At 32.8% G+C, this 24951-nt stretch overlaps 1 protein-coding gene across 1 annotated transcript in view; it reads left to right on the top strand.

The window, feature by feature from the left end:
- The window catches only part of LOC106637938 (uncharacterized), a 290005-nt gene that overhangs the window by 105559 nt on the left and 159495 nt on the right, over positions 1–24951 (top strand). The window lies entirely within an intron of this gene.

Here is a 24951-nt window from a genome sequence, read left to right as displayed (position 1 = left end):
TTTGCCACACTTAAAGCTTTAAGCTATTTGCTTAACCCCCCCTCATAAAATAAGGAAAAAATCTTAATATTTCTTCTTTAAATTAATCGAACAAAAAATATTCTACGAAAATGGGACCCCCTTCCCACTCCAGCCTCCCCAAAAACTTTCCCTACATTTCGAACGGCCTCTTTTGCCCTCATGTTAAACCGACGATATATTCAAGTTTTTCGAATTGGATTTTATAAGATGATCACAATTATCTTACTGAAAACGAAATTTATTGTATTTTGCTAAGAGCTGCTGTTTCGAAATAGCAGTCCATCCTATGTGTGTCGATGGAAATTCCTAAAATTTAACTGTGAAGTAAGCACACTGTTAATTTGTTCACCATGTTTTTTGTTGTATATAGAATGAAGTTTTAGTGTCATACATCTGTTTGTGTATCATAACTTGTTTTCAGGTCACATTGAATATATTTAATGTTATAGGATAAGAATGGATTAATGGTAATTTAATTCTAAATTATTCAATTTTTTAAAGTCTTACTGGTAGTTTCAATTAAATTTTCGAAGTTTAAAACGGTACCAGCAGTAAGTTTTATTAGTCAAAGGTGCTAATGTCAACAGTACTCCTATCATTATCAATGCAGATTAAGAGCACATTTACATTAGAGAGCTAAACAACCCTGGTAGCACAATCTTACGCACTGTCAGTGCGTAAGTCTGCACCTGGTCTGCTTCTGGGATCTTATACAATTCTAATGCACGGCGAGTGCGTAAAACGCTTTGCGGCAGATGTGCGCAAGATTTGCGTGCAGGTAAGTGCGCAAGACTCTTACATAAGAAGTGCACAAATCTGACGGTCAATCGAGTGCGTTACTATTTTCATTCGATGCACTTTTCCTTGTTGCATAATTTTGCAAAATTCTTGTGAGACAATAAAGAATACAATCTATTTTTACAACGGTATTGACTTATTTTGCTTGTGATGATTTGTTTCTTATGTTTTTGTTGGTGTAGAAATTGTGAAGAAATTTCTCAAGTGATATTTTAACATCAGAAATTTCTAGAGATTTTTTGATGCGGTTGTGGGAGACATTTATTTTTGTGCATTGACATTTTTTTATGTATAATCAGCACCTCAAGATCACAAATTACCTTTATATCATAAAATATTATGAACACACCAGTTTTGCTAACTCATTAAGGAACCTTTATTGTATCAGCAAAAAAAATTTTCTGGAAATCGGTGACCAATGTATTTTATAATATTAGAAATGAAAATAGTTCATTATTAAAAAATGTATGTATATGTGTGCGTATGCATGTATGTGTGTATGTATGTGTGTATATATGTGATCGGTCATGTCTCAGAGCCCTGTGGTCCGATATCAATAGTTTTGGATTCAAAATTATTGTTTTTGCATGCTTATACAGGCTCGAAGAAGAAATTTCAGTATCGCATGTTCGTTTTCAATTTTTGTCACGGTTTTTTACCTCAGTAAGGGTCTAAACATTTTTTTTGCTTTTAAAATTATTTGATTTATTGAGCATAGAATCAACACTATTTAATATTTTCTAATCCTTTTGAAAGGTTTTTTTATTACTTTAAATGTGTACAATACTAAAATTTCAAGATTTGTTGATGTATCAGGAAAACAACTATAGATAACTGAGGTCCTGGGCTTAAAATTCTGTTTGTCGCTTACCAATAGTAGTATAAAAAATCAATTAAAGTTTCGTACCTTATAAAGGTATATGTACAGTATATTTTGATCTTCGACAAACGGTTTTTACTTTAGGTCTTTTATTATTTTTACTAAGGATCACATAATTCTCTTTTCAGAATGATTTTGCTCTACAAAGAATAAAATTCATAATTTTTCGTACATTTAACTACGTTTAAAGGTTATTTAATTTTTTTTTTATTTGACAAACACAACAATTTTGAAAGGAATTTCATCGTTTACAGTTTAGGAAAGCGACAACAGATAAAAGTAGCTGAGGGCTTTTAGTACAATGTTTTTTTTTTCCGTACAGTGGTTAAAAAAATGTATGGGTTGTACATTATTAAGGAATATACAGTAGTTTTTTTTTTTATAAATTAAAGATAAAAAATGACTTTCATTTTATGTTCCATGAAAGAAAATTAATTTAAAAGAAAGTGTTTCACAAGAAAAAGTTTCAAAAATCCATTTATTTTAACAACTGGGTTACGAGTGAAAATTAATTTGTTACTTTGATACTTCTTGTTAGCAAGGCCATTCCATAATTTTATAATACTGAAAGAACTTTTAAGGATTTAAACAAAATTTATGAATTTTGCAACTCCTAAAAAATTATGAACATCCTATGTACGACAAAATAAAGCTGGAGGCAGAAGTTTAAATTAGAGTACAATCATCAGCTGCCGTTTACTGCTATTCACTTAATGTTGAAATTTTGATAAGTAAATGAATTTGATAAAAAAAATAGAAAATAGTTCTGTAAAAATTTTAAAATTGTTTGCACATCTTTAATAAGGTGTGCTACTTTTATTCAAATTTAGACTGCCAGAAGAATAATAATGAATGAAACAGTTCGATGAATAAGTAATTTAAATTATTTGGCAAGATTCTGAGACAAGATATTGATTATATATTAATGAGAAAGTTTAATAAAGTTATTTTCGTAACAAGTGCGGAAAAGACGATTTCCGGCACGAGTCCATCACACGAGTGCGGGAAATCGTCCTGCACGAGTTGCGTACAAGTTTTTTCGCAATAAGTGTGCGGAAAATAGGTGTTTTCCGCACTGAAATAAGTGTGGAAAATCAATTTTCCACACACTGTTGCGAAATAGTAGTTTTCCTATGAGTTTGAAAAGTCTCTGTTTGCAGACCGAGAGGTTTGCGGCCCGAGCCGAAGGCGAGGGACGTAACGAGGTTCGTAAAGGAGACTATTTGAACGAGTTCCGGAAAACTGCTTTTTCGCCCGAGGAAGTACCAGCCTCCCAAAACCACCCGAGGGCGGAAAAATAATTTATATCAAATGCAGGAAAAGCATCGTAACACTTTTAACAATGATATCATTGGGTGAGTGCAAGAAATAGTCTTTTCAGAGTAAAAGTCAAGAAAGAGCTTTTTTAGATTTTCGGGCACAAGAAAGTCTTCTTAAACTAAAAGAAAAAGCTTTTTTACATAGAGGTACACTGAGGTGTACTAAGCTGGCGTCGATTGAGACAATTAAGCCCAACAAAACGTTGTTCAAGATTATTTACTGACATTTTAAAGTTTTTATTTTGCTTCTCACCTACCTCTGGGTTAATCATCATGTACCTCTGTACAAATCTACACGTTTATTCTATACTGGAGAGCAAAATGAACAGTTTAACAAAAAGACAAAAACGCTTTTTTAAAAATTTTTTACTTCTATTTTAAGGTTGTAATGTATGTATTTTTATAGATTAATTACTGAGGCATTAGTTTATAACATTATCATACATCACTAGATATCACGGGATGCTCATCGGCCAATGATTAAACTAATCAAGCATTAATCAATAACACACGCACAAATTACCAGGTACCGCGAATCGCTTACTGACCAATAATTGTGGTAGCTAGTAAATACCCCGTGTTAATTGGTGATGAGCGCTTCTGTTAAGGTAAAAGTACCAGTACATAAACATTTTTTCCATAAAGTCTTTGTTTTCTCATTTTTATCGAATTTCTGAATTGCATAACAACAAAACAGTCATTGCGCTAGTAAGTTTTTATTTTTTTCTATCAAAAGAAAACAAAAAAGTTTTTCTAGGTTGCGTATACAATTAATAACTTAACTTTAAAGTTTCTTTATCAATGACCTAGTAGATGAATAGCGTGTTCAGGTATTGGTACCGATACGTATTTTTGACCGAGTACTTGAACATCCCATCTTAATTAAATGGGAGAGAGGTTATGTTAGCTGCCTTCTACTGATTTCTATTTTTATTATGTATTGCAAATAATCAAATTAAAAATTTCTTTCTAATTTTATTGGTAACATATTATAAAAACTATAACGACTGGCTTGACATACTACTATTATTGATTAACAGTGATTTCAATCGTTTTTATGTGTTCGAGTACTGGGCATAGGTAAAACATAATGGTACCAGTACCTGAACAGTTGCACAAGCCACTTCATGCAAGTTGCACGAATAAATGATTTTTTTCTCGTTGAGTATCAAGACTTACTGAAATTTAAATTTTGTTTCATCTAAAGAACGATCAAAGGATATCAGAAACATTTTTTTTTTATCCACTTAAATTGAAAATAGTTTATTCAAGCTGTTCAATCTACTGGTGCAATTTTAGAAAGTGTTCACGTACTAGTACTTTTACCTTATTAACTAATAATTTATTAATCATTAAGATGCTCAGTAAGCGCCCCATCATACCTAATGGCTTACGATAATATTATGATTTAATACTTTATGTATATATATACTAGCGGCCCCCCCTCTCGGCTTCGCCCGAGACTCACTAGATTAAACACCGCAGTGTGTTCACATGTAATGTGAAACGTTTTCAGTGAAAAATTATACATCGAGTTCTGACACTTCTCACAACAAAAATCTTTTTATTAAAAAAGTGTTGGTTCGGAATCCATACAGTTTATTTGGCCAAATAGTAAACTGTAAAAATAAAAAAAATATAATCATGCTGAAAAGTACCGTGCGTTCCTTGTGCCATAAAATAATCATTGGCCATAAGGGGCCGTTGATTAGCAGTTTCTCCCGTATAATTTACGAAAAGGGCTATTTTTTAAAGCTGTAAAGATTCGAAGCTCACAAAAAATTTATTTCTCTTATCTTACAACTTTATTATCAGAGCAACAAAGTCCTAGAGCTTAACCTCTACGCTATTTATCGCAACAAAAATACAAACACATATTCTACCTACTTAAAAATCTGAAAGTTTCAAGAGATTACTATGTGGGTTATAGTGAAAAGCTGATCACTTTATAAGTTCTTTCGTCATTTTCTTGACGCCTAAGATTGTATTCATAAGATGCATTTGAAGTTTTCCTTCTAATTTGACGTCTTGTGACTTTTGGCATAGTTGAGACTCTTGTAAGCCCAAAAGGCTATTTTTTTTAAACTTCATTGGGTTGTAATATATTTGTTGGCAAGGTAGTTCAACGTCCGATGAACCTAAAAAGGACTGGTGAGCATCTTAAGTAAAGTCTTTCTTGACTAAAGTTTCCAGCAAACGTGACTGCCTGGATACCTCAGGGTTTAAAGCTTTGGAGCTAGTTGTGGAGCTCTTTTTCAACGTCTCCTGATATAACGTCGAAAGCGGTGTCTAAAGCACCTTTTTTTTCAGACTCAGTTGTTTTGGTGATCTAAGGTGGAAAGGTTAGTTCGTGATGCTTGCCCGTTGGTAACTGTCCCGTTGGCTCACGTTTATTATTTTTTTTTCATAGCTGTTAGGATCTCCCAGTGCAGACCTTGGAGAGGATCGGTGATTCCTGGTTGAATGCTTGAAGTTGAGAGGGTAATATAGGGTCGTCGGTCACCGGGGTTCCCAGCCTTGCTACGAACAACTCTGCTTAAGACGTTTGCCAGTGAATGACTGACTTGGTTTAATAGTAGCCGGCTTTACAAAATCTTTTAATCGATGAATCATGTTCGGAAATCGTAATAATATTGTATTTGTTGGCAAGGTAATTTAAACTTAGGTGATCCTTAAAAAAATCAATGAGATTGATGGTTAAGTAGGGAATGTAAGTACTTATAATGACCCTGAAAAGGGCTAGTGGTGAAACTTGTAGCTATTCCTTATTATTATTCTTGATGATAAAGAGCCAGCTGCATGTAGGTTGGTGCTTATCCTTTGAGTTTCTGTGTACGGAGACCGTACAGGAAGGGAAGTATGCCGCTGACCAAAGAATATGTCACCTTTAGGTCGTTCCCCGGATAACTAACCATTCATCGGTAGTCAGGAAAGTAGGCCTGGAGAATACTTTCTCTGTAGATATGCCGTTGGGACGACCACTAAAGAGGCCGGGCTTCCTATACTCTTCAGGGCTGTCTTCCCTGGCTCGCATATGAAGTACAAAAGACGTTCCAAACGCCTGTTTTTCCGTAGCACTCGTTTATTTTGAGGATCTGGGGTAACAACCGATTTATTTTGCTTGCCCATAAAAGAAGAGTGTCATCAGTAGCCAGGATGCCCAGCTGCACCATGAACTCCTCTGTTCTTGGTGTAGTGCCGATGATCGACTGCGATGATCGTCCACTCGATGGGGCTTCTTATAACCACTTTTCACCATCTATGGTTGCGGGTAGCTTCAATTTTACCTCGACGCCACCTAACGGATCTTACTGAACTAAAGTGCAGAGTTAGCTTATTTTAGCAAAACTTTGAGATTATTTATCGCTTTTGTTATTAACTTTTTCAAGAAAGAAACTATGCGAAAACCATCTCGAAATCATAAAGAATCAGTATGAAAAATTTTAGCAAAATTGGTTCTGTGGTTTTCGCGGTTAGCGATTACAACGGTTTTAGCGACTTTTCTTTATGTATGAAGTAAGATATATATATATATATATATATACATAAATTCAATACCAACTTAAAATCGAAGAAATACAAATTAAAGGCTTTTTCTTATATTCAGTATTGAAAAGGCTCTTTTATACCTATTACTCTAAAAAAACTCTTTACTATGCTAACCTAACAAATTATTTAGCATCAGGAATTGTGAGAACCAAAAAAAAATGGTTTAACTACAAATTCGTGTTATAATAAAAACCCAGCGTGGGTCTATTTCTGCTGGCAAAAGCTTCGATTAAGAGTTAAGGGGGATAGCGTAGTATTTTATTTTCTAAAGAAATATTTGAAAAATTTTGCAAAGGTATGATTTAATATGATAAATAAAATAGTAAAACTTTAAAAGGCTCAGCCTCACCGTTTTTTAGAAATGAAATCGCGAAGTTGGCTACTTATACACATGCTTTTATGGAGGACTTGTCGAAAAATGCACGTTTTTACTCATAACTCTTGAAATTCTCTTAAGAATATTTCAAAAAACGAATATGCTAAGGTTTATTATAGTTGAAATACGTTTAAAAAAATTGGGAAAGCCTAGCCTCACTATTTTTAGAATATAACAGTTTGAAGTCTAATTACACTGTTACTAGAATACCTATGTAGTCGTACAGTCTGAGACGAAAAATAGGTTAATTTGTTGCTTTAAAGTTTGTGATTGCTTTCCTGGTCATTTTTTTGTTCTATACATATATCTTTTTAATTATGTACCTGTTTTATTAAGAATAATTATAACAAAGATATTTTTAATACGATAATTAAATTTAAAAGTTGACTGTACCACGATAACCCCCTTAAAGTAGTATCAATATGTATGTTTGTAGTACAAAATCTTTAAAAAATCTACATTTTTCTGAAAAAATCGACCAATTATTTATCCTTGTTTTCCATTTTTCTCTTTAAATCGTAGAGTATTCAAACGAGTTTCCTGTATTTATGTGCCTACTTCTTTATAATAAATTAATTAAGCTATGATTTTTGAAAATTGATACATAGAACTATTAGAATAAATTCTAAAGATTTCAAAGTTTAGCTACTCGTCGTGAAAGTTCCACGAGCTTTTTAGTAAAAGCAACCTGTGTCACGTGGTTGAAGATATCGATAATACGACTATGTTTCTATAACTACAAGAAAAATAATTAGCTGCCTTGCATTGTATGGCTAAAGGTGTTTTTTGACGGTCTATCTTATCAACTAAAAACAATCGGATAAATTTATATAAATCATTGTGTGTTTCATAAAATGTGAAATTAATTAACCGATCACGAGGATTAAAAGTGCAATTTAAATTGTGAAATTCTAATTTTTTTATAGGAATTAATCCATAAAAATATACATAATACCACCTTTAAGGCAAAATTTTTGCTAACTGTATATGATTTACGCGCTGTTAAAAGAATTTGATAATTATTTTTATAAAATTACAATAACAATTTATTGTAGGTAAAAAGGTTAATTGTTTATACATAATACAACTTTTTTTTTAATCCATACTCTGAGTTACAAGTGGTTTAAATTAGTATGTGTTGAATAAAAAAAGCCTTGTTAAGTCTCTGTCAGACTCTTTAATTTAAAATACGCACTTTTTATAAAGACTAAAAACCTCCTTCAATGTTTGTACATATATGTAGTACGAATTTTGTCAATGTCATAAGTACAAGATAATAATAAGGAATGTAAATATTAGCCAAAAAGTATAATGTATGTACGTAGATAAATATTGACGTGTAATTGGATGTAAGTTGTACTTTACTGGTAATAATCATATTTGATATAATCGTAGTAAAAGTATGAATTTTTTTCTGCCTCCGGTTTTTTTTGTCATAAATAGTATGTTCATAATTTCTTAGGAGTTGCAAAATGTATAAATTATTTTGAAATCCTTAAAAGTTCTTTTAGTATTATAAAACCATCGAATGGCCTTGTTAACAAGAAGTATCAAAGTAACAATATTTATTTTGATACATCCGAAAAAAAATGTTTATGACACATATATAATTTTGAATGAAACACAAATAAAAAAAAAATGAAAACAAAATGATAAATTGAATTAAAAAAAAAAAAATCTACCATAATGTTGATTTGAACCCTAGAGTGCAGAGCGATCCACGTAGTGGCATAAGTCTTATCCATCTCAGCTATCCGAAGGATACACATGAATCTTCTTTCGAGGTCACATATGTTCATGGATATCCTCTGGAACTTGCTCTACAGCTCACAGTAGTTAGAATGTGTAAAATTAATAAATTAGTGGTTAAAGCTGTTCTAAACACCTTAAAAAATAGTTGAAGCTGTATATTTTTCAAAAACATTAATGAATCTGCAAATGTTAAAAGTACGGGAGAATGAAAAACAATGTATTGAAATCAAAAGTCTGTGCATATAATTAATGAGCATTCAGTTTCACGATATAATTAAATAAGATTTATAGATAACATTGAAGCAAGAGCGAGAGCAAGTCAGTTAAACAACACAGCTCAAGGGTTTGTGGGTTCGATTTAGTTTTTAAGATGAAAAGAAAATAAAAAAGCAATTAAAAAATAAGAATTGTGACGAGCTTTCGATAACCGGTCCTGCGTGACCGGGGGGATAAAAAAGATATGATATGCGAATAATAAAGAACGAAAATGTAATGACAAGCGAAAATAAGAGATATGTATAATGATACGATGAAAAACGACATCTTAAAAGACAGTGTAAAATGTTGAATGAATAAAGACAGTGTACATACCCATAGTAGGTCAGTACACTATAATAAAAAAAAATATATATATATATATATATATGTAGCATATAGTCGGTTGCAGAGTCAAAAGAGATAAACTCGTGTCGTCGCTTACTTTGGCTGTGTCCCCAGCTATACAGCTATATAACCGACATTTTCACTTTTCTTTTCGTAGGCAAACAATCGGTATACCCCTTCCACGCGTCTCCAAGATATGCGCCTTTATGGACATTTCTACGCAAATCCACCCTCGTGGGCGCATACCCCTATTATTCTTCTCAAATAAAAAAAATATGCGCTTAGTTCAGCGCTTGGCCACGACGGGGCGCTCGAACCAGTGAAAAAAAGTGAGTACACTTCGTAGGATGTCAGTCAGCAATCTCCCTACTGATCTCTGATGCAGTATATGAAAATAAAATTATATAATGTGCATTTCTGTATGCATCATTACTGATATCAACACTCCATCCATCATCTTCAAAAATAAGGGATAGTAATGTATTTGTAAGGTCTCAATTGAAGCTCGCACATATTTTTTTAAAGTTTTACTTGTAGTTTGAATTTAATTATTGCATTTCAATATAGCCCCAGCAGTGAGTTGCTTAGTTAGAGGTGCTATGTTATCACTTATTCATGCAGTGGTTAATGAACCCAATGTTTGACACATTAAATTTCACGGGTAGAAAGAAAAAAAATTATTCTCTTAGAGAGAGCTCGTTAAATCTTTAAATCACACAACTATCTAGTGTGTGTATTATATATATATATATATATACTAGCAGCCCCCCGTCTCGGCTTCGCCCGAGACTTACTAAATAAAACACCGTAGTGTGTTGACACGTAATGTGAAACATTTTTAGTTAGAAAATTTTACACATATTCCCGATACATTTCAGAACAAAAATCTTCTTATTAAAAACATATTTTTTCGGAATCCATATAGTTTATTTGGTCAAATAATAAGGTATACAAATTCAAAAAAATAATTATGCTGAAAAGTACTAAGCGTTCTTTATGCCATAAAATAATCGATGGCTATAAGAAGTTGTTGATTTGGTTTCTTTTGTGTAATTCACGAAAAGGGCTATTTTTTAAAGCTGTTAAGATTTAAAACCCCCAAAAAATTTATGTTAAAAAAAAATTGTTTTTTCTCATATCTCACAATTTTATTACCAGAGCAACAAAGTCCTGGACCTTAAACCCAACATTTTTATTGCCACAAAAACACAAATACATTTTCTACTCATTAAAAAATCTGAAGTAGGATCTTTAAAGATTCCAGAGATTGCTGTGAGGGTACAATGAAAAGCTGATCTCTCACGTAATGGACTCTTAAGTTGACGATTTTGACGCTGCTGTTTCAATCTCGATAAATTTTCTGCATCAGTTTCTTGACGCCTCAAATTGTATTCATTAGATACATTTGATGTTTTCTTTCCAATATACCCTTTTGCGACTATTGGTATGCTTACGACTTTTATGACCCCTAAAGGCTATTTTCAGTCAACTTTGTTAATTTTAATACATTTGTTGGCAAGGTAGTTCGACGTCCGATGGCCCTAAAAAAGACCGGTGAGCTTCTTAAGTTAACTCTTTTTTGACTGCAGTTAACAGCAATTGTGACTGCCTGGATACCTTAGGGTGATCTTCTCTGGCTTACTGTTGAAGACCCAGACTGATTGGGAGAAAAATTACAAAGTCCGAAGCTTTGGGGCTAGTTGTAGTGCTCTTTCCCAACGTCTCCCGGTATAACGTCAAAGACGTTGGTGTCTAAAGCACCTTTTTTATTTTGCAGATTTAGTTGTTTTGGTGATCTTAGATGGGGAGATTGGTTAGTGATACTTGTCCAGTGGAGGCTGTCCCGTTGGCTCAAGTTTTTTTTTCCTTTATAGCTGTTATAGGTTTGCCCAGCGCAGACCTTGGAGAGGATCAGTGATTCCTGGATGAATGCTTAGAGTCGAGAGGGTAGTATAGGGTCCTCGGTCACCGGGTTTCCCAGCCCTGCGAAGAACAACTCCGCAGGTGACGTCTGCCAGTGAATAGCTGACTTGGTTTAATAGTGCCCGTTTTTAGTTAATATAGTCTTTTAGTCGCCGAATCGCTTCCGGAAATGGTAATAAAAATGTATTTGTTGGCAAGGTAGTTTACACTAAGGTGGCCCCTAAAAAGAACCGATGAAATTGATGGTTAAGTAGGGAACGTAAATACTTATAATGGCCCTAAAAAGCGCCAGTGGTGAAACTTCCAGGCTATTCTTTATTATTATTCCTGATGATGAAGAGCTGGCTACGGGTTGCTTGATTCTTACCCTGGGAGTCTCGATGTACGGAGACTGTGATGGAGGGAGGTACGTCGATGACCAAAGAATATCTTGTCTCGGGTCGTTCCCCGGATAACCAACTGCTCAATTGCTCATCTTTAGACGGGAACATGTGGGTAAGCGCGTTGGGGACGCGACTACGAAGAAGGTAGCCGTTGTGGCTTCCCGTGCCCATCAGAGCTGTTTTACCTTGCTTACATTTGTAGCCATAAATTCTTTAACTACACCAGGTGGGATGGTGGGACTGCCACACAACTCTGAAGAGTTGGTGCAGATTGTGCTCTGGCTAGATATGTCTCCTGGTATTCTGGCAGAGACGGCATCGGTTGGAATTAATTTATTTTTCTTTGATCGCACTCGTCGAGATTCAGGGTGAAGGGACACTTGGGTCCCTTCCCCCTTAGAGAAGAGTGTCGTCCGTAACCGGGATACCCAGCTGCAGGACAATCACCAGCATTCTCTGAACAGCTTGGTGAGCTGCCGAAGCTCGACTATACAGCTAACAATAGGCTCCGGCCTATTATAACCACACTTATTTAATTATGTTGCAGGTAGCTTCGATTTTATGTCGACGCCACCTAGCGGATTTTACTGAACTAAAGTGAAAAGCTGGCGTATTTTTGCAAAACTTTGAGCTCATTTATTGCTATTGTTATTAAATTTTTTAAGATAAAAACTATACTAAAACCATCTAGGAAGTATCATGAATCAGTGTGTGAAATTTCAGCAAAATCGGTTCAGTAGTTTTCGCGGTTAGCGATTACAACGGTTTTAGCGGCTTTGCTTTATATATTAGTAAGATATATTTTTTTTTAGTGCTTTACGTCCGGCTCCTTTAATAAGGGCACTACTATGGGCACTTAGCACTTTGGAGAAGGAAGGTAGGAGGGATGGAAGGCCTCCCAGTACTGGGAGGGGGATAGGGAGAATTAGGCAATTTTGCTGCGAGGAGGTTGCCTAAACACCCTCCTCGAGGAGCATTGCGTGGTGAAAAAGCACATGTGAAAAATCACAGAGGTACGTGCACGAAAAGTTGCACTGGCCGGGAATCGAACCAATGTGTATATAAATAATATTCGATTTGTCTGCTTCTCTCCTCCCCCCACTGCTTTAGATATACATGATAACTTTGTTTTTTTCTAAAATTTTTTTAAAAGGTTTTTTGTATAGTCTCCGACTATGTTACTAACTACTATCATCAGACATCTTTTACATATCAGTTTTCATTGAATAAAATCGATTCTTTTAATCATTAAAAGATTTCAATTCTTTAGCAAACAATATTTTAAATAATACCCTTAAGATAGAAAAAAAAAACGTGGAAAAAAATATAGCATCATTTAGGCAAATTAAATATGGTATTTTGTAAAGATTATGAACCATACTATTTTTTAAGTTATTATTAAATGGAAATCGTGGAGCAACATTATTTAACAATTGAATAAAACTAATCACAATGTGAAATATAGAACGTAAAAAGATACTGCAATCACTATGGGCTTCATCAATCGTAATACTCAAGTCAATAAAATTTTTGAAGAAGTTAGGGCATCAATTATGCTCCATTTTAAGATACGGCAATTTTTTGCGTTGGTTTAAATTTCACACAACATTTAAGGTGTCGATATATGAAACTTAATTAAAACTTATTTTACCAAGTATTTTATTAACAATAAAAAGAATTGTGCTCCTCTACATATAAACTAAATTTTTAAGTATAATGTTAATCATGCTTGTTATTTAACTTAATACTTTCGAAAAAAATTAATTTAAAATTAAATCGTAACTCTTTGAAAGGTCAACTCTGCAAACATATTATTAATTAAATATATCTTTAGCTAAATGATAATCAAAAAGATATTTTCAAAATTATGTATGTGCTTCTTCTTGTTATTTCTGTACGATTTATTTTGTAATTGGCGATCTGTTTACATAAAATGTAACCTTAACTTGTGCACTAATATTCAAGGCAAGCACATTGAATTAAAAGGCAGTAAATGTGCTAGGCAATGCCGCGGTGATTACAGGGATCATCCGTGGGCGATATTTTTTCCCTCAAATCATGCGGGTTGCACGATTCGAAGAGTTCGGAAAGAACGGGGAGAAGTGAGCTTCACTGCTTTTCGGACGGAAGCCGCGTTTTGTTTGTTAGTGAATCGCTTCGTTCTTTTGTGGTTAACTTGGTTGCCATGACAATATTTGATTATTTAAAATAGATCCTACAACAATTCTCGGGCATTCTTTCTCTGTAAGTCTGACGAGTAACTCTGTAAGGTAAAGTACCCAGTAGTTGGACAGAAATAAAAATAGCACCAGTAGTTGGACAGTCCAATACAATTAACATTTTCGAATAGGAGACGTTGGAAAAAAAAAATGGATTTATAATCCATCAAAGCATAATAATGCCTAATGAAAAAATTTATCTCTACAACTCTTTTTCATTTTTACGTAAAAAAATATGTTTTAAATACGAAGCATGTAAGTTCACTGTCCAAAAATAGATCTGTTTAACAACATAGGAGTGTTCCTTGGACAGTGAACAGTACTTGGACACGGAAAAAGTCGCTAAAAATTATAATTTATAGAATTAATAGTTGGGCATAGAACGTTCAAGTTATTTTCTAACTAAAGTTACCTTGCAAAATATATATTATTATAATTTTTATTGAGTTTCTCAGAGTTAAACACATCGAAAAATATAAATAACTCTGTCCAAGAATAGCTTCCATTCGATAACCTAAGATTTTTCCTGTACTTGGTACTTGGACAGTAAAAATCACTTAAAACTATTGATTATTACTGAATATAACATGTTAATGTTACTGTTGAAAACTAAAATAAAGTTGAATGATAACCAGAAACTATACCCTGTAGTGAAAAAGATTATAATCATTGAGTGATTGAGAGATGTGAGAAAGCATTTTTAAATTAGGTCCACCCTAACCTCCTTTTTATTTAATTAACATGGAGTATCCAACCACCGGTCTCAAGTCTCATGTTGGCCCCAGTACCTGGACACCAGTGTACTGGGTCTTGATTAGTTTTCTTTAATATTAATTTTTTCTTTGTTTATCAACCTGATGTTTCTTTATTTTTTGTCTAATAAATAAAAAAAAATTTTAAATAATTAATGCAATGTTTTTTTGAACATCAATTTTGTTAGTTTTTTATAAGTTAGCAAAGAAAATTTCGACTGTCAAAAGTGTTTAACTACTAGGTACTTTACCTCAATATTTAAGAGAAACCCTTAACCTGTATTCTGAATATAATTGGAAAAAAGCAATTTTCATTTAATCGATTTGTTTAATCTGTAACAGTGCTAGCTCATAAAATTTTTATGTTGATTGTCCTAGAGGTTACGGAGAAACTTTTCTATACAAAACATTAATTTATTACGTTATTTCTTAAGGTAAAAAAATAATATCAATAGTTAAGACTGGTATCGCACTATTACATAACTTCCAAAAAAAATGATCAGTCATTAAACCTGCTGTTATTTTGAAATCTAAATAATATTAAATACTCTTTATTTTAATTTTTATGAGACATAAAACTAAGAGTAATGGATTTGAGAATTTCGGATGAAGCTTTTGTAATTGTGAAAAAGCTATATATTTTAAATTAAAAACTCAGGTGGTATTGCTATTAAGTATTTATTAATGTAAGTAACTTTTAACGTTTCAGCCCGTACAGTTATATGAATAACAAGGCCCTCATCAGATACAAAATTTCTATAAAACACAAAAAACGACAAATGTAATGTAATAAATATTTAAAAACGTAAATTATAATGTATAAAATTTGTGCTATAAGTAACACTTGCATTTGTCGCACTAGTAACTGTGTGTAGCACGCAAGATAATAATACGGTGAATACAACATTTTGATATTTCACAAGTTCTTATAGAGGTGCTACTCATACATGTATATTGTGTCTATGTACGCGTTGGTTAACATTTGAGTGAGAGTAATAACAATACCACTTGTTTTAAAAATTCATAACTTGTGAGCGGATTGGATGGTGATGTGCAAGAGAGGCCCTTTTGGTCTTCTTGACTCATTTTCTTGGTAGAGAGCAGTGGCGTAGCGCGGTTGATGTTTGTGAATAGCACACGGACGTCCCAAGTCGTCGATTCACGGGTTCTCTCCCAAGGAGTTGATAATTAGCGCAGCTTTGGCGGCGCACGAGGAGAGCGTGTGGCTAGTGATTATTAAGATTTCTTCTCGTGTGATCTAGCGTGGTTTTGTGGTGATCGTCGAAAATGTGGTTTGTGTGCCACTAGAGTGATTTGGAAGCGCGTGTGTGAGGCGCTTCATGGCGACCGCGTGATCAGACATCGTGCACGTGAGATCGTCGGAGCGTGACTTGCTTCAAACCTGCCACCCGAGTTCACGATCCGCGGCGTGTAGCTGTAACCTTCACGAGGTGCAAATTTGGTTCTACGATAAGGCGAGCTGATTAGGGAACTGCGGTGGGTGGCGTTTGCATTCAAGGTAACCGGTCCTGTCTGGAAACCTTGCTCTGTATGATAAAGTAAGAGAGCTCTCTCGGCGTTAAACAAAGAATCCCCGTGGTATAGCATACGTACTAAGTGTCTATATGGACATACAGGGTGTATCGAAATGATCCTGGAAAACTACACTACGCAATTAAGCTCATTAAGATGAAGAAAAAAGATCCGTTGTGTGGTTACCAAGAGTCAATGAATTTTGCCGTAAAAAACAGGCTTAGAAAGTTTTTTTTTTAGTATTTTTGTAAAACTTCTATAGTGATTTTTAATTAACAATATCTTGGAAACTACTCATCGGATCGAAATTTCATAAAGAGCTTATTTGTTCTTCTTAATGAGCTCAATCAGGTAGTGTCGTTTTTCAGGATCATTTTTGATGGACCATGTATATTCTTATACACGTTTTGTTTTCTCTAGAATCACTGTCCTATCCTTGGATGATTTCTTATTAGAAACACTTTCCTGTCGATGTAAATTTTCTTTCTTTGTTCAAATAAAGCATTAACTTGCCCGGGCTTTCTTTTCAATTTCGTGGAGTTTTTTGCGCCTTGGCAAGTTGGTTATATTTTTCCGCGAAAAGGTATCTTTTATTTCACTAAATCAAGATCACTTATTCCTCGTTTCCCTATTGTATTTGCTTATGTGTATGACGGAATAAATTCGTTAACTAAATTAAACAGTCTGTATAACAATTTCTTAAAAATATTCCTATCTAGCATTTTGTTAATGTTGTTGGGGTGGACAATGATGTGTAATATTTCAGAGAAAAGTCGTTTAAATTTATTATTTACTGCATCTAACACTTTAACGATATCAAAATTTAAAAAAGTGGTTAATTATTTTAGTATGAACGGCTAATACTAATTTTTCTCTTAAATATTTACAATAGCTTTTATCTTCGTGTAAATAATTGTGTCATAATAGTGAGATTTGAGATCATACTAAAATAACCAACCACTCTTTGAATTTTGATAGCATAAAAATGTTAGATACAGTAAATAAAAGATTTGAACGACTTTTCTCTGGAACATTACACATCATTGTCCACCCCTATAACATTAACAGAATTCTGGATAGGAATATTTAAGAAAAATTGTTATAAAGACCTAATCAATAAAATCGTTTCAGATTTATAGATTATTACTCTATAATCTCACGTTACAAATTTTTAACTGTTTAGATAAGTTATGGTATTGTTATTACTTTTACTCAAATGTTAATCCACGTGTACATAGACATAACATACATGTATGAGTAGCGCCTCTATAAGAACTTATTATCATATCAAAATTTTGTATTTGCCGTATTACCATGTTGCGTGCTATACATAGTCACTAGTGTGACAATTGCAAGTGTTTTTTACTTCTATCTTAAAAAAACCATGGGTCACGTGATGAAGCCTGTTTATTCGTCGCATGATTGGCTGAGACTGATCAAGTGCGAGTAGATTAAAAAAAAAGATTTTGAAAAATCTTTAAAAAGTCATTTTAATTTGTAAGTTGATAAATATTACAATTTTACATGTTACGACAAAGATATAATTATTGTTTTTTTTTTTAAATACAGAAAGTAAATGTTTGATTAAATTTAGGGGGTTAGCGCGTGGAGCGTGCAGTGGGCTAGTAGCATAAATTTTATATGGTATAATTTATGTTCTAAAAACATTTTTTACATTATGTTGGACGTTTTTTGTGTTTTGTAGAAATTTTGTACCTGATGAGGGCCTTGTTATCCATGTAACTGTACGGGCCAAAACGTTGAAAGTTATTTACATTAACAAATACTTGATAGCTTTGGTTACATTCCGTTGTTGTCACGCGAGTCGCAAACGAAAACGGAACGCTCCAATATTCTCGCGAAAGTATGAAGGAGCGTTCCGAAACTTATGGGGGCGAGACTGATGACGGTGGCGCCGCGAGCCTTTAAACTTGTGCATACATACATGTAAGTACACCTTTATGCGATTGTTGTCAGTGATTTCATCAGATAGACTATTTTGTCTTTGTTTTGGCTGTATAATCCTACAATAATTTGCTGCATATCCTTAATTAATATGGAATCTGCTAAAGTTGAAATTAGGTTGAAGGACCCTGAAACTGGAAAAATATTCATCGTGAATGTCAACAAAAAAACTGCTGAAAAAGCTCGGGGCGGTATGTATGAGTTTTAACTGATCTTATGGGCTACGAAGTAGGCACATACATTTTGTACTCACCTGATGACTAAGTCTCTCACGTACCTACACTAGTGGGGCTTGGCTTATGTCCTAAGGTAAAATTATCAGGTAACATGTACACTGTCTCGTCTTTGTATTAATAACCTATATATTTTTCAGATATACAATTTCGACGTTGTTTGCTGACAAGAGTGATGGATATGCAAGAGGGGCAGACTTCAAAAATAAAAGATGATGAGTCTTCTGAGTCATCATCTAGCAGTGAAAAAGATGATTTGGAAGAAGTTGGGTCAGTTACAAAAGATAATGCAGCAAAAAAAGCAAGAATGGCTCCCATCGTATCTGATTCATTACACAACAAAAATTCTTTTGATTTGGACTGCTCAGAGGAATTAAATGATATTATTGTTCAAAACGTGACCGAAAGTTGTTCCACCAAAGCGATGAAAAGTAAATGCTCGAGATCTAAATCAACACGTGAATCCAACTCTACTCTTTCAGAGGGATTAAGTGCAAGTCCGTCAATTGGGTTTGTTTTTTGAACAAGTTTATATACAAATATGTACACAAATTTATATAATATATACATTATATGTAATTTCAGTTCGTAGGTGGAACAAAGCTGCTACCCTCCTCCTTCTTCATGAATACGAAGGAATCAGTTATTTATTTAAAAATCCAAAAACTTCTAAGGCTGCCGCTTGGAAAACTCTAGCTACGAAAATGGTGTCATGTGGTTACAATGTAAGTTCCGAGTAGTGTCGTCAAAGGATGGACTATTTAAAAACACAATATAAAGAAGTAAAAGATTACAACAATACTAGTGGCAATGATCGCCGAGAATTTGAGTTTTTTAAGGTAAAATATAATTATTAGGATAAAAACCATGAACCTATAAGAAATTTTACTCTCATGCACGTATTTATGAGGAGATGGATACTTTATTCAAAAAAGAAGTATTTATGTCTTTGGTATCCACTGCCTCTTCAACAAGAGATTCTGATAGTAGCGAAGAGTCAGAAGAAGAAAAAGTTACCAGGAAAATGAGAAAGGGCAAAGCTTAAAAAAAAAATGTTGATGGTTACATGCAAGATCTATTGCACAAAAAAAAAAGAAAAATAGCACGATCGGAGATTTAGTTAAAACCTCCAAGAAAGAGATAACTAGTTCTGATAAATCATTTTCTTATGATTTCAAATAATTGGCTGCCTATTATTCTATTCTTGATTCCTCAAATGCAAGTTGTAGTGGAACAAGTGGTTTAACACTTTGATAATTAATACATTGCGTATTTGGCGTTGGCTTCGGTCCGTACATAATTAAATTGTGAAACCACTTGTTAAACTACAACTAACTTTGAGAACGTAAGTGCTAATGTATCTGTTTGCATTAATTTGCTTTTAATTATTTTTTATTACTATTCTCATAACTGTATGGTACGATTTTAATATTTTAGTTAAAGGGGTGAATAGCATATAATTATTAAGCTCTTAAAAATATGCGAAGCATTAATACTACTTATTCAAACTTCTAATTTTCCTATTGCACGTTGTGTTTGGAAGTATTAAAAGTTCTTCAACGATTATGCGAATTAGTGATTAAATGTAGTATTAAGATAAAAATGTAACATATATTTTGTGTTAATCGTTTAGTAAACTATACCCAACAGTAATTGGTTGGATCCAATGTAAAAAAAATCTTAAGTAGCTTTTGCTTAGATTTTATGATTAATATAATACTATTTCTCAAATTGATTACATCTTTTTTCTGGATTATTTATTTTTAACTTCCTTTTATGTTTTTATTTCTTGTACGTTCCTTCATCTTCTGTTCAACAATGAATATTTTAGTTTTGTAAGAATATTGCGAAGGGGCAGGCAACAATTTGGAGAAAAAGCAAGTTCTAACTGTGCTGTTAAGTATTTATTTTTAAGGCTTTTATTATATCAATATCATCAATTATTACAAAATATAAAAAAAATTACATACGTCTTTTGCACAAAATTAAATGTTAAAAGGAGCATTATAAAGATCGATCGCAATTTCATCTCTTTTAGTTTCTCCAGCCCATTGACTTGCTGCAGAGATGACGTTATTTCTAACTACTCTCAGTTTCCTTTCTTGACGTCTGAAATTGTACAGATCACCTTGAATGATGCATATATTATGGATAACGCAGGCTGCCAGTATTAATCTAGAAATCAAATCAACACGTAACATGGGTAGTTTTCGCAATAGCCGTCTCCATCTACCTTCGAACATTCCAATAGCGCGTTCAACAACCAACCTGGCTTTAGACAATCGTGAGTTGAAGTTTTTTAGAACAGCAGTTAAATGTCCGTTATTAGCATATGGAACTAATACGTGTTGTTGTACTGAGCAGGATGCATCAGCTATCAAATGCGTATCGTTTGGAAAAAAAGCATCAGTGTTACATATATCCTAGAGTCCAGATAGAAGAAACACCCGCGCATCATATACAGAACCAACCTGACCTGCATAACAATGAACAAACCTCATTGTTTGATCTGCAACGACCTGCAGCTGAATCGATGCATGATACTTTCGGTTGATGTATCCCTGCTCATATATACAATGGGATATTAATATGTGTGCCGTCCACAGCTGTAATGGTTCCAGGAAATCCCCACAACATCTGAAAACTTTCAGCATTGTCTATTGGATCTTCAGACCACCCAATAAATGTATCCCAAATGGAGTATAATCCCTTCACCACCCTTCTGACAGCTCTCACCGCAGTTGCCGGTTTAACAGGAAAGCGACTGCATATTTCTCGATATGAAAATTAATATCATAAATTTTAATAAAAATCATAACAATACTAATTACATTCAATAAAACTTGTACCTGTAAGATTCAGGGTTGGCAAAAAACCATAACGCCACAAGCAATTGCACTCTAGGAGAAGTTTGCTTGCGACCACATCCATAATAATTTCTTAAATAAGTTTGTATGGCTTCCAATACAAAATTAAAAGTGTTTCTGTTCATTCGAAAATTTTTTCTAAAACCTTCGTCATTGTATTGATCAATTTTATCGATGTAATTGAAATTTAAAACTTTCCTTTTGTTTATTTTGGTTTCCTCACATTCTTGTAGTACAACTGCTGCGTCTTCATCTTCGCTGGATGAATCGGAAGATTCCAATAATTCATTTAGAGAAACCATGGCCCAAATCCCAAACTTAAGTTGATGGTTCATTTTTTTCGTAAATACAATAACGATCTCATCATATTTCTAAATTTATATTTAAATTACTTGCGATAAAAAGCAACTGCTATGTAATAAAGATTATATCGTGAACAAAAAAATCGAGATAAAACTACAGAGATGAAAAAATAGTCGATATATAACGTAATTACTGACAACAATAGCATAATGGTATACTTACATGTACGTATGCACAGCTTTAAAGGCTCGCAGCGCCACCATCATCAGTCTCGCCCCCATAAGTTTTGGAACGCTCTTTTATTCTTTCGCAAGAATATCGGAGCGTTCCGTTTTCGTTTGTGACTCGCGCGACAATAACGGAATGCACTCAATTCCTCCCGTGTTATTATTTTTAAATTTATCATTGGCTATCACTCAAATCCTAAAATATTAGCTATAAACGTAATATTTGTTCATAGGTTTGAAGTAGAAATATTTATCTTTTATCAGAAAACGTGATATTCACTTCTTACAACTAATATACTTGGTTTTTAAATAATAAAATTTAGAATTATTTGAAAGGAGATGTAAGAATTTATTACATCATAGATCATGCAACATATGAAGGTATTGATAGGTCTGATGAGAACATTTATATAAATTTTAAATGCAACTTCCACCTTATGAGCAGGATTTATAAATTATACAAACGAAGTTGTTGATAATTAATTTGAGTATACCTGATGGCTTATGCAATAGTGCAAGGTTAAAAGTAATTAAATTATTTCAATGTAATATCAAAGCAAAAATGATAACGGAAAAAAAATTAAATGATAGGTTTTTATTCCAGAAATAAGTCAAAGTACAGGACATATATCGTCATTATTGTTTAATTTATACAGAAAGCAGTTTCCTTTAGTTTTGGCATTTTCAATGATTATTAAAAAACCTTTAGGGCAATGTTTCAACAACGTAGGTTTATATTAAAAAAAATTTTTTATTTTTCAGTAGTAAACCGTTTGTGGAATTATTTAGATGTGAAAATAAAGTTCAAATTTTTATACAACTGATTATGAATATGATTCGTGAATCAAAAATGTAGTTAGGACAGATATTTTGCATTTTGTATAAAATTAAAATTAAGTATGCAAAACGAAAATAAAAAAGCATGTAAGTTAAACCCAGTAACTATCACAAATGTATAAAAGGAAAGTTCTTATTTTTTATAGTTTTTTTCTTTTCTTACTTGGCTCGCACCTCTAAGAGACCGAATTGTTCATGTGCGTACTTTAAACCGTGGTCCAATGGTTTGGAAGCCATGTAAAACAAGGTCCCCTTTGCTCTGTCAGTGATTGATATCACAATCAAATCTGCGGCGGTTTTTACTATACCAATGACGATATCTCATACTTGCATAGTAACACAGCATTACAGGGCCTTTTGGGTACAGTTTTCAGAAATGGCTGTAAAATATATATATACATAAAAAAAAAAATTTTTTAGATTACAAATTAATTTTATTACTACATTACTGAATAGGTTCTTAACTTGACAGGGATATTTCGTATGCTATTAAACTTTTGTATCCAAAATAAGGTCAAAGACAGAGGTAAGAAAATAGTAGATACTTTGGAAAAAATTAGAATCATAAAATTTGATTCTTATTATATTTTAATCATATAGATCAAGTACCAGCCTTTTCAAGATGTCATGTGGAAGAGTATCGCTTGGAAACTATCTATTCCAACCAATAAAATGCAATGAAAAATTACGTTTCCCAACATTAAAAAAAAAAAAACCAGCGTGTAAGACTCAGAGTCCCCCGGTAAGAATGAAGGTCTCGTATGTATGTAGAAATCACATCCGTACTGTAAAGTACAAGGTTTGTAAATTAATGTGAGTTCAATATGTACTTTTTTTTTGCGGTTTACGGGGGTATATTTATGTTAAACCTGTACATTCGTCATTTGTAAAAGGCTAGGGAACTTTTTAAAATAGTTTTTAAGGTTATTGTTAGGCAAAAAACGTTAAATATATACATATTTGTAATAATTTCGCAAGTATGCTATAATTTTTCCAAAAATTTTCCATCTTTATTTTATACAGAAATATTTAAAATATTAAAGTTTGACGTTATGTCTTTACATAACTCAACATGTTTTTTTTTGTGTGCAACAATGTTTTTTTCAACTTTCGGAAACCTGTGAAGCTTGTTATTTTTGGTCTATCTTGCTTCTTTTTAAAGAAATGGCGTATTTTGTAATACTTGGAGGTTAAACAATATTATAAAAACCCGTTTAATCAATACTGGCTATCTGCATTGATCTGCCATACATGCAAAAATTATTTTTAATGTACTTTATTGAAATAATATTAATTAGTGTATATAGTATTAATATTAACTACTATATTTTATACAAATGCCCGCAGGCAAACATGTATACACCTGCACAGTAAAAGTAGAAAGTACACGCACAAATACTCATCATACATGCACACGTTCATGATTGCATCCATAATTTTGTTAACAAGTTACACTCACATTCATACGTGCATGCACAAATTGTATATGTGGAGAAGGCACACAGTAAAACACTACGACACGGCAATAGAAATATGCATAACACTTGGGAATGCGCGTATACGTTTGCTCTCTCTATTTAGGTATTTTATTAATTTTAATATTCAATTGCCACCAATTTTCTAGGGTAAAATGGGGTAAAGTGGGACACTTTTTTAAGCAAAAAACATTTATTTCTTATTTTGGAAGTTCCACCAATGCTAATTCACCTAAATTTTTTTTTAAATTAAAAATATAGGTCTTTACTTAAGGAAACAATATTTATTGACTGGGCTTATGATTATCCGTTTCATTAAATAATTTTTCAAATAAGTCGTGAAATCTGCAGTAGTGGGACATAGTCTTTTAGGATTACGGCAGTAGTAGGACACTGTATGTGGTAGTAGTGGAACAGTTTATGACAATGTTATTTGCATATGTAAGAACACAATTTTTTATTTACAGTAGGTGAATTATCACTTTTGAGAGTATGTAAATATTAAAAATAATAGATCAATAGGGATTTCTCTTTTATATATATTTTTTTCAACGATATCACAAAATCCCTACTTACTATGTCCGTTAATATTAAAGGAAAAAATAATATCTAATACAAAATAAACTAAACAATATAATTATTAATGATACAAACTACGAAAATAATAATAATAACGAATAATAGTTTAAAACAAATATAAGTTTTTGAGGTATTAAAATTTTTAATTTTTTTCTTTTTACTTTGCTCTGCAATAAATAAACTTTATACGCACTTGATGCTTTTTCATTGTCTTCTAGTTGAGATGAACATTTTTTTGTTTCCTGTTCTATTGAGTCACTATTCACATTCCAGTTTTCTTATTTAAAAATTTTTTTTTAGTTTTTAATTTTCAAGTTAACTTTCATTTTTTGTTCTTAACAGTTTTTTTACTCTCTT

The sequence above is a fragment of the Copidosoma floridanum genome, unplaced genomic scaffold (assembly GCF_036245765.1).
Source record: "Copidosoma floridanum isolate Cflo_tuat_1 unplaced genomic scaffold, Cflo_Japanese_pri ptg000034l, whole genome shotgun sequence".
Classification (NCBI taxonomy): Eukaryota; Metazoa; Arthropoda; class Insecta; order Hymenoptera; family Encyrtidae; genus Copidosoma; species Copidosoma floridanum.
This window is presented reverse-complemented; position numbering and strand designations above follow the sequence as displayed.